The sequence below is a fragment of the Balaenoptera ricei genome, chromosome 3 (assembly GCF_028023285.1).
Source record: "Balaenoptera ricei isolate mBalRic1 chromosome 3, mBalRic1.hap2, whole genome shotgun sequence".
Classification (NCBI taxonomy): domain Eukaryota; kingdom Metazoa; phylum Chordata; class Mammalia; order Artiodactyla; family Balaenopteridae; genus Balaenoptera; species Balaenoptera ricei.
Genome location: NC_082641.1, coordinates 45,943,311 through 45,956,199, shown reverse-complemented (window position 1 = coordinate 45,956,199; position 12,889 = coordinate 45,943,311).

Genomic DNA, 12,889 nt, shown 5'->3' with positions numbered 1-12,889 from the left:
ACACCACCAGACGTGGACGTGCCCACCAGAAAGACAAGATTCAACCTCATCCACCAGAACACAGGCAATAGTCCCCTCCACCAGGAAGCCTACACAACCCACTGAACCAACCTTACCCACTGGGGACAGATACCAAAAACAACGGGAACTACGAACCTGCAGCCTGTGAAAAGGAGACCCCAAACACAGTAAGATAAGCAAAATGAGAAGACAGAAAAACACACAGCAGATGAAGGAGCAGGGTCAAAACACACCAGACCTAACAAATGAAGAGGAAATAGGTAGTCTACCTGAAAAAGAATTCAGAATAATGATAGTAAGGATGATCCAAAATCTTGGAAATAGAATAGACAAAATGCAAGAAACATTTAACAAGGACGTAGAAGAACTAAAGAGGAACCAAGCAACGATGAAAAACACAATAAATGAAATTAAAAATACTCTAGATGGGATCAATAGCAGAATAACTGAGGCAGAAGAAAGGATAAGTGACCTGGAAGATAAAATGGTGGAAATAACTACTGCAGAGCAGGATAAAGAAAAAAGAATGAAAAGAACTGAGGACAGTCTCAGAGACCTCTGGGACAACATTAAACGCACCAACATTCGAATTATAGGGGTCCCAGAAGAAGAAGAGAAAAAGAAAGGGACTGAGAAAATATTTGAAGAGATTATAGTTGAAAACTTCCCTAATATGGGAAAGGAAATAGTTAATCAAGTCCAGGAAGCACAGAGAGTCCCATACAGGATAAACCCAAGGAGAAACACGCCAAGACACATATTAATCAAACTGTCAAAAATTAAATATAAAGAAAACATATTAAAAGCAGCAAGGGAAAAACAACACACAAGGGAATCCCCATAAGGTTAACATCTGATCTTTCAGCAGAAACTCTGCAAGCCAGAAGGGAGTGGCAGGATATACTTAAAGTGATGAAGGAGAAAAACCTACAACCAAGATTACTCTACCCAGCAAGGATCTCATTCAGATGTGATGGAGAAATTAAAACCTTTACAGACAAGCAAAAGCTGAGAGAGTTCAGCACCACCAAACCAGCTTTACAACAAATGCTAAAGGAACTTCTCTAGGCAAGAAACACAAGAGAAGGAAAACACCTACAATAACAAACCCAAAACATTTAAGAAAATGGGAATAGGAACATACATATCAATAATTACCTTGAATGTAAATGGATTAAATGCTCCAACCAAAAGACACAGGCTGGCTGAATGGATACAAAAACAAGACCCATATATATGCTGTCTACAAGAGACCCACTTCAGACCTAGAGACACATACAGACTGAAAGTGAGGGGATGGAAAAAGATATTCCATGCAAATGGAAATCAAAAGAAAGCTGGAGTAGCAATTCTCATATCAGACAAAATAGACTTTAAAATAAAGAATATTATACGAGACAAAGAAGGACACTATATAATGATCAAGGGATCGATCCAAGAGGAAGGTATAACAATTGTAAATATTTATGCACCCAACATAGGAGCACCTCAATACATAAGGCAAATACTAACAGCCATAAAAGGGGAAATTGACAGCAACACAATCATAGTAGGGGACTTTTAACACCCCACTTTCACCAATGGACAGATCATCCAAAATGAAAATAAATAAGGAAACACAAGCTTTAAATGATACATTAAACAAGATGGACTTAATTGATATTTATAGGACATTCCACCCAAAAACAACAGAATACACATTTTTCTCAAGTGCGCATGGAACATTCTCCAGGATAGATCATATCTTGGGTCACAAATCAAGCCTTGGTAAATTTAAGAAAATTGAAATCGTATCAAGTATCTTTTCCGACCACAACGCTATGAGACTAGATATCAATTACAGGAAAAGATCTGTAAAAAATACAAACACATGGAGGCTACACAATACACTACTTAATAACGAAGTGATCACTGAAGAAATCAAAGGGGAAATCAAAAAATACCTAGAAACAAATGACAATGGAGATACGACGACCCAAAACCTATGGGGCGCAGCAAAAACAGTGCTAAGAGGGAAGTTTATAGCAATACAAGCCTACCTCAAGAAACAGGAAACATCTCGAATAAACAACCTAACCTTGCACCTAAAGCAATTAGAGAAAGAAGAACAAAAAAACCCCAAAGCTAGCAGAAGGAAAGAAATTATAAAGATCAGGTCAGAAATAAATGAAAAAGAAATGAAGGAAACAATAGCAAAAATCAATAAAACTAAAAGCTGGTTCTTTGAGAAGATAAACAAAATTGATAAACCATTAGCCAGACTCATCAAGAGAAAAAGGGAGAAGACTCAAATCAATAGAATTAGAAATGAAAAAGGAGAAGTAACCACTGACACTGCAGAAATACAAAAGATCATGAGAGATTACTACAAGCAACTCTACGCCAATAAAATGGACAACCTGGAAGAAATGGACAGATTCTTAGAAATGCACAAACTGCCGAGACTGAACCAGGAAGAAATAGAAAATATGAACAGACCAATCACAAGCACTGAAATTGAAACTGTGATTAAAAACCTTCCAACAAACAAAAGCCCAGGACCCGATGGCTTCACAGGTGAATTCTATCAAACATTTAGAGAAGAGCTAACACCTATCCTTCTCAAACTCTTCCAAAATATTGCAGAGGGAGGAACAATCCCAAACTCATTCTACGAGGCCACCATCACCCTGATACCAAAACCAGACAAAGATGTCACAAAGAAAGAAAACTACAGGCCAATATCACTGATGAACATAGATGCAAAAATCCTCAACAAAATACTAGCAAACAGAATCCAGCAGCACATTAAAAGGATCATATACCATGATCAAGTGGGGTTTATCCCAGGAATGCAAGGATTCTTCAATATATGTAAATCAATCAATGTGACACACCATATTAACAAATTGAAGGAGAAAAACCATATGATCATCTCAATAGATGCAGAGAAAGCTTTCGACAAAATTCAACACCCATTTATGATAAAAGCCCTGCAGAAAGTAGGCATAGAGGGAACTTTCCTCAACATATTAAAGGCCATATATGACAAACCCACAGCCAACATTGTCCTCAATGGTGAAAAACTGAAACCATTTCCACTAAGATCAGGAACAAGACAAGGTTGCCCACTCTCACCACTATTATTCAACATAGTTTTGGAAGTTTTAGCCACAGCAATCAGAGAAGACAAAGAAATAAAAGGAATCCAAATTGGAAAAGAAGAAGTAAAGCTGTCACTGTTTGCAGATGACATGATACTATACATAGAGAATCCTAAAGATGCTACCAGAAAACTCCTAGAGCTAATCAATGAATTTGGTAAAGTAGCAGGATACAAAATTAATGCACAGAAATCTCTTGCATTTCTATACACTAATGACGAAAAATCTGAAAGTGAAATTAAGAAAACACTCCCGTTTACCATTGCAACAAAAAGAATAAAATATCTAGGAATAAACCTACCTAAGGAGACAAAAGACCTGTATGCAGAAAATTATAAGACACTGATGAAAGAAATTAAAGATGATACAAATAGATGGAAAGATATACCATGTTCCTGGATTGGAAGAATCAACATTGTGAAAATGACTCTACTACCCAAAGCAATCTACAGATTCAATGCAATCCCTATCAAACTACCACTGGCATTTTTCACAGAACTAGAACAAAAAATTTCACAATTTGTATGGAAACACAAAAGACCCCGAATAGCCAAAGCAATCTTGAGAACGAAAAATGGAGCTGGGGGAATCAGGGTCCCTGACTTCAGACTATATTACAAAGCTTCAGTAATCAAGACAGTTTGGTACTGGCACAAAAACAGAAATATAGATCAATGGAACAGGATAGAAAGCCCAGAGATAAACCCACGCACATATGGTCACCTTATCTTTGATAAAGGAGGCAAGCATATACAGTGGAGAAAAGACAGCCTCTTCAATAAGTGGTGCTGGGAAAATTGGACAGATACATGTAAAAGTATGAAATTAGAACACTCCCTGACACCATGCACAAAAATAAACTCAAAATGGATTAAAGACCTAAGTGTAAGACCAGACACTATCAAACTCTTAGAGGAAAACATAGGCAGAACACTCTATGACATACATCACAGCAAGATTCTTTTTGACCCAGCTCCCAGAGAAATGGAAATAAGAACACAAATAAACAAATGGGACCTAATGAAACTTAAAAGCTTTTGCACAGCAAAGGAAACCATAAATAAGACCAAAAGACAACCATCAGAATGGGAGAAAATATTTGCAAATGAAGCAACTGACAAAGGATTAATCTCCAAGATTTACAAGCAGCTCATGCAGCTCAATAACAAAAAAACGAACAACCCAATCCAAAAATGGGCAGAAGAACTAAATAGACATTTCTCCAAAGAAGATATACAGATGGCCTACAGACACATGAAAGAATGCTCAACATCATTAATCATTAGAGAAATGCAAATCAAAACTACAATGAGATATCATCTCACACCGGTCAGAATGGCCATCATCAAAAAATCTAGAAACAATAAATGCTGGAGAGGGTGTGGAGGAAAGGGAACTCTCTTGCACTGTTGGTGGGAATGTAAATTGATACAGCCACTATGGAGAACAGTATGGAGGTTCCTTAAAAAACTACAAATAGAACTACCATATGATCCAGCAATCCCACTACTGGGCATATACCCTGAGAAAACCATAGTTCAAAAAGAGTCATGTACCAAAATGTTCATTGCAGCTCTATTTACAATAGCCAGGACATGGAAGCAACCTAAATGTCCATCAACAGATGAATGGATAAAGAAGATGTGGCACATATATACAATGGAATATTACTCAGCCATAAAAAGAAATGAAATGGAGGTATTTGTAATGAGGTGGATGGAGTTAGAGTCTGTCATACAGAGTGAAGTAAGTCAGAAAGAGAAAAACAAATACAGTATGCTAACACATATATACGGAATCTAAGGGGAAAAAAAGCCATGAAGAACCTAGTGGCAAGATGGGAATAAAGACACAGACCTACTAGAGAATGGACTTGAGGATATGGGGAGGGGGTGGGGTGAGATGTGACAGGGTGAGAGAGTGTCATGGACATATATACACTACCAAATGTAAAATAGATAGCTAGTGGCAAGCAGCCGCATAGCACAGGGAGATCAGCTCGGTGTTTTGTGATCACCTAGAGGGGTGGGATAGGGAGGGTGGGAGGGAGGGAGATGCAAGAGGGAAGAGATATGGGAACATATTGTATATGTATAACTGATTAACTTTGTTATAAAGCAGAAGCTAACACACCATTGTAAGGCAATTATACTTCAATAAAGATGTTTAAAAAATAAAAATAAAAATAAATAAAAATAAAAAATAAAAAGTAAGCATGCAAACAAAAACTTCCTTGCCCACACTGGAATCCTTATTCTGAAAATTGGTAATTAAAGGGAACGCATTAATTTACTCTTCTTACAGTTGAGGATAACAATATAACCCTAGTTGATAAGGAAACTTTTTTCCAGTTTTGCTGGGATATAATTGACATACAGCACTGTATAAGTTTAAGCTGTACAACATAATGATTTGACTTACACATATTGTGAAATAATGACCACAGTAAGTTAAATTAACATCTATCATCTCATATAGATACAAAAGTAAAAGAAAAAAAATTGTCCTTGTGATGAGAACTCTTAGGATCTACTCTCTTAACTTTCCTATATATCATACTGCAGTGTTAACTACAGTCATCATGTTGTATATTACATCCCTACTAATTATCTTATAACAGGAAGTTCATACCTTTTGACTACCTTCATCCAATTCCCCTTGCCCCCATCCTCCGAGCCTCTGGTGATGAGAAAATATTTTTTATAGAATAGCAACTAATAAATGTAGAAAGAACGGACACTATCAGAAAATCACCATTCTGCAACCATGAATGATGTAACTGGTTCTATTAAGAATCATCAAAGTGGGATCAAATCATTAGGTGAATGGCTGATGGAAAAATTTTCCTACATTGCCCCCAGATTCCCTGCAGCTTAATAACGGTGAGATCTGGCTGCCAGCATCTTAACTCGGAGAGCAGAGTGACTATGAGGAATGGCGGGACAACACCACGTGCCTCCTGATGGGACACATGGCCATTATACAGTGGTCTCCAGGACGTATTCTTACTACAACATGCTCAGCCCCAGCCTAAATCAGTCTGCATTTCTAACTTCAAGTTTAAAGGAAATACAGACAAAGGAATATGTTAAATGAAACCTTTAGGAAAAAAATAAAACAAATCCAGAAAACAGATATTTTCCAAGACATCTAGCCTGGTCTCTTCAAAAAGCCAAAAGAAGGACTGACTTGCAGCTTTATCGAGTTAGGAGTCATAACAGAATGCAGTCTGTGGTCCTTGATTGGCTCTTAGTTTGAACCAAATCAGCTATAAAATGCATCTGCGGAACAAGTGGGAAAATGTGAATATGAGCTAGGTATTAGATATGAAGGATTACTGTTTATTTTGCAAGGTGCAATAAAAGTGTTACAGCTATATGTGAGAATTTCCTCATTTTATGATATCTACAACATACTTTTAAATGGCATGCAAGAGAGTGGGGGGAGTATGTGTAAACAACTGCTGAATTTGGTGCTGGATGTATGGGCATTCACTGTGCCCTTTTTTCTACAATTCTATATGTTTGATTGTTTTTCACAATTATGTTAAACAAAAATATGCTCTGTGCTGCCAACCTGTCACTGCAGCTCCACAGTGAGATGCCAGCGGCCCAGATCCCTCCTTCTCTGCCAGGGCTTTGCCCCTACCCCAGTGGTTGGAGGTCCCGTGTTGCAGGCACCACACTGAGTCCCCAGAGTCAGCCTTGCTCTTTGCACCCCTGAATTCACAAAAGCTGAGTTAGGTGTGGATGTGGCAGCCATGGTGGGAGGCGGTTGCAGAGAGGTGTTTGGACAAAGTGGGTTTGGGACTTCTCAAGAGGAGCGGGTCGCTTCCTACCCACATGGCCACTCCGGGCACCAGACTGTTTGCCAGGGCTGGCCTCCTGCAGCAGAGCTGAAGAAGCCCGTCCCACTTGGACTGCCTAGGCAGCCACTGAGAGAAGCACACCAGCCTCTCCCCACCCTCAGAACAGCTAAGCTGCAGCTTCCCCCACGTTCTGGGTCCAGAGCTGGGACATCTTCTCCCTTGGCTGGTGGTAACAACCTCCTAGATGCTTCTCCTCTCTCTTTCCACTTACCCAAGCCAAAAACAAACCAAAAAGGCAAACAAAAAACAGTGCTTATTTGCTCACTCTTTCTCCTTGTTAGTTCCATTTATTTTTGTTCAACTCCTTTCAGTAAACCAGATGCTGGAGAGAAGATCTTTCCACTAGGTCTTGGGTTAAACTTCTCTTTATCCATCCCTGTTGCCCTTGCTAGTTCTTTGTCTTGCCCCTTCCTTTCTCCTGAATATTAAATAGTAACTAACATCATTGATCTCTTCCTATATGTCAAGCACTGCTCTAAACACATTCTGGGCATTGGATTATTTAATCACAACCACCTTATACAATATTGTAATCCCCATGTTAACTGTGGCACAGAGAGGTTCAGTAATTTATGCAAGACCAAATCTAGCATGTGTCTAGTCTCCTCAACTGTTTTATAATTATAAATTTATTTATCCAAAAAATAATTGATTTCCTACTCTGTACCATGTACTGTTGTAGACACAGGGAACACAGCACTGAAGATAGTAATGAACTTGTCCTCATGGAGCTTTCACACCTGTGGGGAAAAAATAACCACCAAACAACTAAATAATACAAAGCAAGGTACACATCAGAAATCTTGATCAGATGATTGACAGTAACAGAGGGAGCGTAGACCAACAAGCCCTCTTTGAGGAGCTGAATCCTGTCATAAAAATATTTTTACATATTTTAAAATAGGTAATCTACTCTCCTGGTCCAAACACTAAAACCTATAAAAAAGTGATCAGAAAAGTAAATAACCCACCTGCAAAAATAAATGTATATAAACAAGTAAATGGAGAAAACCTTTATTGTTATTAGTTTCCTATTAATCCTTCCAGAAATTTTGTGCCCTATTCACATTTGAGACTATAAAAGTATATTATTTTCCTTTCCTGTTTCACCCTAAGGAAACATGCTTTACTATACCATACACTATCCTATTTGCTTTTCATAATATTTATTTTGGAAATGTCACCGCATCAATACTTAAAAAGCCTTTTCATTTTGTTTTTACAATTGCCTACATTTTCATTATATGAAGATATCAACATTTAACCATTTCTCTATTGATATGTACTTAGTTTTTTTCTAGTCTTTTCGTTGTTTCAAACAATGCTCCAATGAATAAACTTATACCTCAGGGGCTGGCAAACTGCTTCTATAAAGGGTCAGATAGTAAACATCTTAGGCTGTGTAGGCCATGTGGTCTCAACTCTGCTGAGTACCATGAAGACAGCCATAGACAATATGTAAGCACACAGGCATGGCTGTTTTACAGTAAAACCTTATTTACAAAAGCACACTTTGGACTAAATTTGGCCAGCAGGCTGCTTTATTTACTGATGCCTGTAATTCATCATTTTATATATGGGATTATCTCCATAGGATAAATTCCTAGAAGAGAGTACATGAATTTTTAATCTTGATAGAATTTGCCAAATTACCTTTTACTGAGATTGTATCAACTTGCATTCCCACCAGGAATACGCAAGACTGCTTATTTCCTTAACTTCACTAATACTCTATGTTCACACAAATTTTGAGGATTTTGCCAATTTCATAGGTAGAAAATGGTATTTCATTACAGTTTAAATTTCAATTTCTATTCTTATGAGTGAAGTTAAGCCAATATAAGAACCATGTATTTTCTATTGGCTAATGGGTCTTTTATTAATCAACTTATAAGAGCTCTTTATACAACAGGAAGATAAGCCCTTTCTCAGTACATGTTGAAAATAATTTTTCCAGTTTGTTATTTATCTTTTGACTTTACTTATTTTTTTAAGATAAAAAGTTCTTGTTTTTATATGGTCACATTAATGGATCTTTTCTTTTATAGATTCTGGATTGTGGGTAATAGTTAAAAGATCTACCAAACTCTAAGCCTATAAAAGAACTCTCCCATAATGTCTTATGATTTCCTATTTTATATTTCAAACTTTCATCTGTTTGGAATTAAGCCAAGTATAGAGTATGAATCCTTTTTACGTTCGTTCCTGGTGGTTACCACGTTGACTCTTTGGCATTTAGTAAACACCTAAGCAGTAAGGTAAACCTCACTGATTTCAGTTGGTACCTTTATAAAATACTAAGACACTACATATGTTGGGCCTATTTCTGGATTTTCAATCATGTTTCACTGATTTACCTGACCATTCATGTGCCAGTTTCACATTATTTTAATTACTGAAACTTTATGGTATATTTTAGTACATGATAAGGCAAATGCCCTGCCCCCACTGCTCCTTATTTCAGTGTTTTCCTTGACAGTCTTGCTAATTTTTTATATGAGCTTCAGAATCCTTTAGCCTAGATTTCTTTAAAAAGTGACTCTATTTGGATTGAATTTAATTTATAATTTCATACAAGGAGAACAGACAGTTTAAAGATATACTGAGTCTTCCTCTCCAAGAACATGGTATGGCTTTCCATTTGTCAACATCTTCTTCTATATCCTTCCAAGAGTTTTCTTCACATAGGTCTTGAGTACTTCTTATTTATGCTTAGATATGTTAGCCTTTCATTGTTATTGTTGCTTTTGTAAGTAAGATCTTTTCTTCCACTACATTTTCTAACTGATTTCTGAGTATCAATTTCTGTACCCTGCTACTGAATTCTACTTTTTATAGTGATTCTTTTTGAATTTATTCTCCAGGGTTTTCCAGGAATACAGTCACATCATCTATATACAGTGATAGTTTTATTTCCTTTCCATTTTAGTATCTGTAATCTTGCTTCTTTAATTACAAGGTCCAGTACTTCTGGTAGAGTATTAGGTAATATGATAAAGATGAGCATCCCCGCAGTTTCCTAATTTTAGTTCTAGTGCATCTAGTGTTTCCCCACTAAACGTGATGCTAGCTTTCAAGTTGAGAGGTACATTTTATCATTGTAGGTAAATATCTACTGATTCTCAATTTGAGTGTTTTTTTTAAGAATAGATCCTTACTTTGTCAAAGGCCTTTTAATCACTTATGAAAATGACTATTTGATTTTCTCTTTATGTCTATTAATATAAATCATTAATATTGCATATTATTTGTAGATCAATGATATTAAATTCTCAATATTGAAGCATCCTTGTATTCTTAGAATAAACTTTTACTATATCATGATGTAATATTCTGTTACTACATTGCTGGCTTTTGTTTGCTAGTGTCTTATTTTAAAACTTCTATAAATATTCATAAGTGAGATTATCTGCAGTCTTCTTTGTATACTCTTTGTCAGGTCTTGATGTCAATGTTATGGTTGCTTCATAAAAATAAATTCTAAGTTTTTATTTTATTCTATGATCTGGAACAGCTTAAATAGTATTAGAATTATATTAACTTTAATAGTTTCTTAGAATTACCCTGTGAAACCATCCAGGCCTGATGTCTTTTTAGGGAGCAGTTCTTCAAAAAATTCTTCTACCTCCTCTGTGGAAATTGGTCAGTTTAAACTTCTGATTTTTTCTGGGGTCATATCTGATAAATATTTTCTTAGGAAAGTATACATCTCATCTTAGATTTAAATTATTTATATAGAATAGTCTTCAATTATTCTTTAAATTTCCCCTGTGGTTATTTTGTTTAAGTACATTTTCTGTTTCTCTGCCTCTGTCTTTTTTCAAGGAAAGGGTAGAGTTTGGGCTAGCCAACAGTTAATCTATTTGATTACTTTTTAAATAGATTTACTTTCATTCTTTATTTTTTGGTATAAATATTTAAAGCTATAAATTTGCTTCTGAGCATTATTTTAGCTTAGAGTTTCCCAACCTCAGAGCTATTGACATTTTGGGGCAGGTAATTCTTTGCTGTGAAAGGCTTTCTTGTGCATTACAGGATGTTTAGCAGCTTCACTAGTCTGTACCTACTAGTTGCCAACAGTATCCCCCTCCCCATTTGTGACAACCAAAAATGTCTTTGGATATAGCCAAAGGTCCCCTTACTGGGGACAAAACTGTCCCAGTTAAGAATCACTGCTTTAGCTGTACTGATAGTTAGTGTTTACTCATTTTTTCCTACATATTCTAAAGTTTAGGTTTGCATTTTTATGTGATCTAATTGTTATTTAAGATAGATTTTTGAATATAAATTTTGAATAACTATGGTTGTTTTTGACAGACATTATAAATATTTTGGAATCTTTCTCCCTAGCTTTACTAAAAAAAATGGAGCTTGTGGTTTTATTAACCATTCTCCTTTCAGATGGTTTCCCGCATTACAAAGGAAAAGTGCTAAATTGCTAGAGTCATTGCTATAGGAAATTCCTCATGGTTAATATTTATTGAACATGATATATTCCAAGCACCTTCAAAAGCATTTTATATGGAATATTTCATTTAATTCTCACAATAATCCTATTTGGCAGGTAATGTTATCTCCAGTTTCGAGATGGGGAAAGACTCAAAATAACTTGCCAGAGGTGTCATAGTTAATAAGTGGAGTATAAATATTTCTTAAACAGATCTTCAGTTAATGAAAACAGCTCAGTTCCAAGGAGGAAGAAGAATAATATAAGGTCAGCCTCAGGTGGACAAGGCAAGCACAAGGTGTGACCCATGCTAATTGGTTGTTCCAGAATGGTTTGTGTCTGAAGCATTTTAACAAACTTGAGTTGTAACTCTTCCTGCCTCCTATGGAAAAGACTTTATTGAGAGGGATAAAAAAGCACTGAGGAAAGGATATTTGAAACAAAGGACAGCTTCACATCTATATATGTGTGCCTTCCTTCCTGATGACACTGGAACTCCTCCTGGGGGAAGTCCCTGGGCTACAACAGCAACCAAAGTGGGTAATCACTGGGGTGGAACTAGTTAACACCCATCCATTGAAAGAGATGGAGTGTACTTTGTCATTGTGTGTTAAATACGCTTTGTTTATCAAGCCTGAGTTTGATAAATTATAAGTTTAATAAGTTTATAAACATTTATAAGTTTAATAACTTTAACTCTTTCTTCTACATTAAGAGCACTATTTTGGAATAGCTCTAAGTAATCTTCACATGTGCCTTTGTGTTGTATGGAAGGTTTTGATGGGAAACTAAAACTAAATCTAGCCAGATTTTTTTCCCCTGGTTTTTGATTTCCCACTTGCATTACCCATAGATTTCCCAACAAAATAATTTTTCAAGGTTAATGCACAAAAGTGACTGGTTTTATCAAATAGTCTTAAAAGTAGTAAAATGTGATATCATAAAATGTCAGTATTAACATAGAATGACCAAAGAAGGTTCTTTACTTTCAAGAAAATATGTTTAAGGGGATGTAGGTTGATGTTGATCCATGCATAAAATTCCAGTTGAAAGGGATTTCATTGTGAAGTTTGTGATGAACACTCTGAAGGAGTCTAGATTCAAATGGATTGTACAATATAAGGAAAAAATTTCTCCATTATTATTTTTCAAGCAGACATTTGAAGTGGTCTTCATATTAATTTTGTGTCCTGCAACTTCACCAAATTCACTGATAAGCTCTAGTAGTTTTTGGTGGCATCTTTAAGGATTTTCTATGTATAGTATCATGTCATCTGTGAACAGTGCCAGTGTTACTTCTTTCTTTCCAATTTGGGTTACTTTTACTTCTTTTTCTTATTTGATTGCCATGGCTAGCATTTCCAATACTACGTAGAATAAAGTGGAGAGAGTGGGCATCCTTGTTTTGTT